The sequence below is a fragment of the Miscanthus floridulus genome, chromosome 8 (genome assembly GCF_019320115.1).
Source record: "Miscanthus floridulus cultivar M001 chromosome 8, ASM1932011v1, whole genome shotgun sequence".
NCBI lineage: Eukaryota > Viridiplantae > Streptophyta > Magnoliopsida > Poales > Poaceae > Miscanthus > Miscanthus floridulus.
The window spans coordinates 98,522,083-98,528,708 of record NC_089587.1 but is presented as its reverse complement, the minus strand read 5'-3'; positions in this window follow the sequence as shown (position 1 = coordinate 98,528,708).

The following is a 6,626-nucleotide window of genomic DNA, read 5'->3' as shown; positions in this document are numbered from 1 at the left end:
AATGACTTGTTTGCCCTATATAACTCTTGAATCACAGTAAGAGTATTGAAAGAAAGTTGGAGACAATTTTATAAGCTTTCCATAAAGTCCAAGATCACAACATTTGGATAAGTAGAACTTTAGTTATGAGTAAAAGTTGATTGGAACCACTTGATGCATATAATTTCCTTGTCCAGAAATACACCTTTAACCCTGTGTAGGTCCAGGAGCGAATATATGCTTTGCCCTGCTTAGATCAGTAGAAGTCGGGTGATTTCTTGTCACCTGCGAGATATAGGTGGATACCAAAGCATGGTTGACTATATTTGCTATCGTGAAAAAGAACCTTGGGTTAATGTAAATCGAGGTCGGACGGAGTCTATGGTAGGTTGACTCATGTGATTCCATCTGTGCTGATTATGGACCGTACCGTTGTTGGCACTTCTGATAAGATTGAACGTATGCCTATCACTTAGCTGGCCTGATAACTCATTTTGACCATGAAGCCGAGTAGCTCAACTCAGGCCAGGCCCCGCTCTATAAGAGTGCACACTCTAGATGGTAGTAAGGATGTGCGGGGAAGCTAGACATGAGCCCAAGGGCAGGATAGTCTTGAACGTCCTGGAAGTTGGTTGTCCCTGATTGTGCGACGTTGGGTGAACCCATGACATGTGGACTTGAGTTGTGCCAAAGGTGACCTAAGGTGACCGTTGGTCTGGTCTGCCTAGGTTTGTGTTAGGAATAAATTCCTAGCTGGTTGAAATCAATTCAAATCGTTGTCTCTCCCGAATAGTGAGAAACTTGGCTAGCCCCAACATCGTAGTATTTGTATTATGGAATATGATGGTTCAGATAAACATGAAATTACTATACCTGCTATGGTTACTACTGCATGCTCTTAAAATGATATACCACATGTTTGGCATAGGATAGTTGCTAATTTAGAGATGGATAGTTATAAATAACTTGATAACGGAATTATAATTGTATAACTAAGTTAATCACTTTTTATGCAAATGTTGTCAAGCTACCTCCACTTATACAGCCTTGCATAATCCTTGGAGTCAATTTATTTCTGGTTTATGACGGGTAAGTCTAGCTGAGTACCTTCTCATGCTCAGGGTTTTATTCCCATTGTTGTAGATGGCACAGTTTATCATGGGTATTGCAAGAGTTGCTTCTATCCCACTATGGATGAGGAGTAAGCCTTGGGCAGGCTTCTTTATTAATCCCTCTACATGCTTTTGTGGACTGTGATCGTATGTTGGCACTGTATTAAACTATGTTGGCAAAGGCTACTTTCAAACTTAATTTGCTTCCGCTATTATCGATCAAACTTGGTTTGTAATAACTTTGTTCATACTCTGATGATGGAAATGTATCTGTGAACTTTATGTAATATGTGACATGTATGTTGAATCATGTACGATCTTGGTTGTTTGTGGATTGTTTATCGAGACCCATCGTGGTACTCGACAGACTACTAGGTTTATATGGGCTCAAGTATGACAGTGCGACCGCTTACGGGCTGCCATTGTACTTGTGCTCTTATAAATTGGTCAGTTCTACGATAGATTTCCTTATACACAGGCACTCAATCTTCCAGCCCTGAGTTACTCTTTTAATCTTGAAGAGTATTTTGATGAAGATGAAATCAGTTCATTAGCCACTTCCTCCAAGGAAACCTTGCTAGAAGAGACCAAAAATCAGCTAAGAGATGTTCTGCCAATATTTGAGAAAAATATAGCTAATTTGGTCCAAGACACTTATCCAATGCATAGAGTCTTCTTGGCCGTCAAGGGTAATCCATCCCTAGCTCTCTTCAGAGTCTTGTCTCCTTTTTCTATCTTTGAAGATCAGGTCCTGAAGGTGAAACAGGCTTAGAGGAATTTGTTTGATCGTGAAACTTTATTGGCCAAGGGGAACTCTAACAGGTAAGAGGCTAAAGAATTATCATAGTCGATCAATCACTTAAAGAACTCCTCCCTCAGTATTGACCCAGAATTGTCTCAACTGGAAGTTAGGTGTGCAGAACTTGAGAAGGAGCTATAAAACGTGAAGGCTGTCATTGATCGTCATAAGTCCACCTTGGCTCAAATACCTGATGCCATTCACTAAAAGAAATAGGAACTGCTAGCCAAAGTCAGATAAGGCAAAGCCATCCGAAGTAGCCTCGAGAGCATTCCTAGATCAACCGAAGAAGATAAACAATAGATCACAGAAGCTAATGCTATTCGGCTAGAAGTGTTCAAAGCGATCTAGGATGTTCTAGACTTATAATTCGTGTATTGACATATGTCTTGTGTAGAACCAATGACAACCACACTTTCCATTGTCTCACTGTGTTTTCCTTTGTTCTGGCTAAAGAGCTGATTTTGAAAATAGCCGATTCTAGACTCCTGATCTTAACCCCATTTAGGTCTAAAACACGGCCTTTATTAAGAGAGCCCTTCGATCTTCTGTTCTAGTCATCTAGCGCCGTATTCTTTTCTGTATTAGCGAGGTGACGCTTCACCTCCTATTAATTGTGGTTGCTTTTTGCATGTCCCGAGATGTGCACCTCTTCGCTCCGTGGCTTCAAATACCAGCCGAGGGCTCTAGCCTCGAACACATCTACACTTGCAACTGCTCTTGTTCCTTTGCACTTCTCCACCCCCATAGAACTCTGTAGCGGCCTTCCTTCCTTCCTATAGATCCAATCAACTTCATGGCCGACAAGGAGAACTATGGCAAGCGTGCGGCGAAGGAGGTTCCGGAGGAGAACATGCCAGTGAACCAGCGCTTCTAACGCATGAGGTGAGATCGACATCTTCTACTTGTGATGACAAACTATTCTAATTTGACTATAGATTTGTTTTGAATGACAATCTCTGTCCTCTTCCTAGGGCCGACGAGCCCTCTGACGCCGCATCTTCTACGCCGGCCTCGTCGTTGGATTCTTCTGACTCCTACAATGGCGACGATGGTCAACGTTTTCTTCATGAGTGGAGGATGGCTCAGAACCGCTATACTGAGGTGACTTGGGAAAATGGCCAGCTCGAGATCCACCTCAGGGTCTCTCAAGCTACCCTTCATGCAACTAAGGAGGAGGCCAGCGCCGTTCAAGCACGACTGGCTGAGTCTGACGCCATGGTGGCGGGTAAGATGAGTTCCACGGACTCTTCTATTATGATTTCCACTATCTTTATCTTGATAGTTCTTTTATTTTTTATGATCGTCAGCCCTGATAGTGCAGTTGGAGTCCCTCCAACTAGCGGTGAACACGGCTACAGACACCGTCAATGCTTGGGCCCCCCTCATCAACGCTCACCTCCAAGACATTCCAGCCCATGCTCAGGAGATCGCCCTCCATGATGATCATCATGGCACGTCGATGGCGCTAACCGCGTTGCAAGTCTAGTCAGGGTACAAGCTCCATGCCATGGAGACTAGCTTCTCGATGGGTGACGGCCTTGAGGAGCATGAGGACCCGATGGAAGAATTCGTCGTAGCGGTGGAAGCCATTGTGGACATCACATCTACTCAGGATGTGGAGAACAAGGTCTTTGATTAGTCTATACTTAGGGCAAACTAATGAATGCAACCTTCTATTCTTTTATGAATGTATCTCAGTGCAATGCCCCTGTATGTGTCGTGAATGTCTTTGTTTTTGTTTTTGGTCTGGAGGTGATACATATCGTATCGGCTTTTATATATTCAAAGATCTTTTTTTTGAACTAGAGGTGATACCTTCCGGTACCGGCTATTAGAGCCGATGACTAAACAAATTGGCTATCAAGTGTTGATCAAATGCTAGGATAACATCCCTTTAAATATTTTTTGTCAATCGCTATTGATAGATTGCACTAGAACTTTTTAGACCAAAGGTTAAACGATTGATCAATCCAGGCCAAGCATCTCATTAAGCAAAATAGAACTTCCTTTAATAGATCTATCAACTCTGAATTGCACTTATGACTCGACTTAGTGTTCACATACGTTGGCCTAAGTCCATCTCTAGGACCAGCACTTATTCTTCCTTAATCCAATGGTCGACGTGGAGCCATGACTATTTACTAAAACAAACTCTTAGAGCCAATTGCTTGCATCGGCTGTTGGCTTTCATTGCTGATTTTAATGGAGCCTCCTTCCCATATCTTACTAGAAAAGCATTCAAAGTCTCCTAGTTCCCAAAAGACTAGATTGGCTGTTGCGAGGCTCACAGACTCATCAGCGCAAACCAATTCAACATCATCTCCATGCCATTGAATCAAACATTGATGCATGGTCGATGGTACACAACAGTTCGCATGAATCCAATCACGACCAAGGAGCAAACTATACAACCCTTTTCCATTGATGACGAAGAATGTGGTGAGCAGAGTCCTACTCCTGATTGTTAGTTTGATGTTTATTGCCCCTTGGGTCTTGGATGCATTACCCCCAAAGTCCTTAAGCATCATGTCAGTCTCAATCAGATCTCCTGGTCCCTTGCAAAGTTTGCGAAAAGTGGTGTAAGGCATGAGATTGATAGAAGCACCCCTATCTACCAACATCTTATTCATTGGCTTCCCATCAACCAAACCTTTTACATAGAAAGCCTTTAATTGTCGATGCTTGACTGGTTTATCAAATATAGCCTGTTGTATAACTGTTAGCTTGGCAACTATCTCTTCATACTCCGATTCATTGAAATCCGAGTAAACTTCTTGATCTACTGGAGCTCTGAATTTTGATGGCAATAGAAAAGCCATTTGAATATTAGCCGATGGTTGCTTTCTATCGGTTGTTTGCTTAGTACGCCAAACTTGAGGTTTACCGGATGCCTGAGCCTGTTCCAACTCTCTATTCCTTAGGCGTTGCACCATTCTCTTCTGGCTTTTTGTCAAATCTCCCGGACACCATTGGCCTTCCTATCAAACATATTTTCTTTTGTTGCCTTATTCTTCATAATCAGCACAGTCTTGATCAACAACTCTTTTTCTAAGCCAATTATGAACACTTCCATTTTTAAGCGCTGATCCATGTTATTATGATGATACACATCTTGAGCATGGATAGATCGATGGTTGGTTTGAGATTGCCTAAACTCCCAATATTGATCACTGCACTCTGGACAATCATTCCTGGTAGACAACTTTAAACCTTAGTTCCAGCAATGTCTGAAGAAAGGACAATTTCAACATGATTCAGCTTGCTTTCTTTTATACCTCTCTTTTTCCTGTTGATGCTGGTATTCTTGCTTTTCTAACCAACGTTGATAATCCTTTTCCTTCTGCCACTGCCATTTATTCAACAGAATTTGAGATGTCACTCACGGCTTTGTCGCCCCTTCTTTTGACATTTCTCCCTGCTCATATAGGCTCTTTTGCTTGTCGCGACGTCTTTTAATTTCCCTGTATTCGTCGGCCAATATTTGCCTCTCAGGATCGACTGTTCTAGCTTCTCTTGATTTGGTTAATGTTAGGACCTTAGTCTTTCCTCTGAGCAGCCTAGCATCGACCATGTTTTGATCTCCTGGGAAAGGATTATCATCAACTTTCATTTTTTGAGGCGTATCAAATTTGAGTCTTCCTTGTTGAATAGCCCTCTGTATATGTTGCCAAAAAATTCTGCATTCATTAGTGGAATGAGAAGTAGTGTTATGGAACTTGCAGAACTTCTTATTCTTCAACTGATCTGGGGACAACATAACATGATTATCGGACAGCTTGATCTATCCCTTCTCAAGCAAGAAATCAAAGAGCTTATCTGATTTTGTGACGTCAAAATCATAGCTCTCCTCGACTCCTGTTTTCCAATGATTTGGTACCATTACTGTTTTTTGCCCCAATTCCATTCAGCCATGGCAACCTCTTCTTCTTCATCTTCATAGCCGTCATCATCTGAGTATGGATTATAAGCTTCGGCCATCGTGGTACTCTTCTAGAATCGGGTATCTCAGCGCATACTCTAGAATTGGCTATTGAGCGCTGCCACTCGTTGAGCCAATTGACCCAAGTTGTCAAATTCTTGTCCCAGCTGTTTTTCTTTCCATGTTGGTAGCATCCCTTGAACGGCCAAAGCAGCTAGCTGATCATCAGCCAAGTTTAATGAGAAGCACAAATTTCTAGTCTCTCAAAACCTCTGAAGAAACTTAGTGCTCGATTCGTTAGTTTTCTGCCTTATAGTTGTTAAATCGGTAATCTTATTTTCTCTAGTTGTAGTATAAAAATATGTATGAAATTTCTTTTCTAGGTCAGCCCAATTAGCAATGGAGTTGTCTGGCAGTGATGAAAACTAAGTGAAGGCTGGCCCTGACAGTGACAAGGAGAAGAAACAAACTAGATGGGCCTCCTCAACTAATACCGACTGACATGTTCTATTGTGCTTGTGCTGTCTTGACCAGTGAACTTAGCAAACTCTGGAAGCCTATAATTTGCAGGAAGAGCGACCAAATCATACCATTCTAGATATGGGTGTTTTACAAAAAGGTCAGCACTTTTGGCTCTAGACCAAACTAATTCATCATCATCTTGGTCACCTTTAGCAACAACTTGTCAGCATGTGAATTTAGATTTCTCTACACCTGCTGACCTATCTGTGGATTGAAATCCCATGTACCTTGACACCCTAGATTTGAAATCATGTGAAGGGTGTTATAATCTACGCCATAATGATACCCTTGT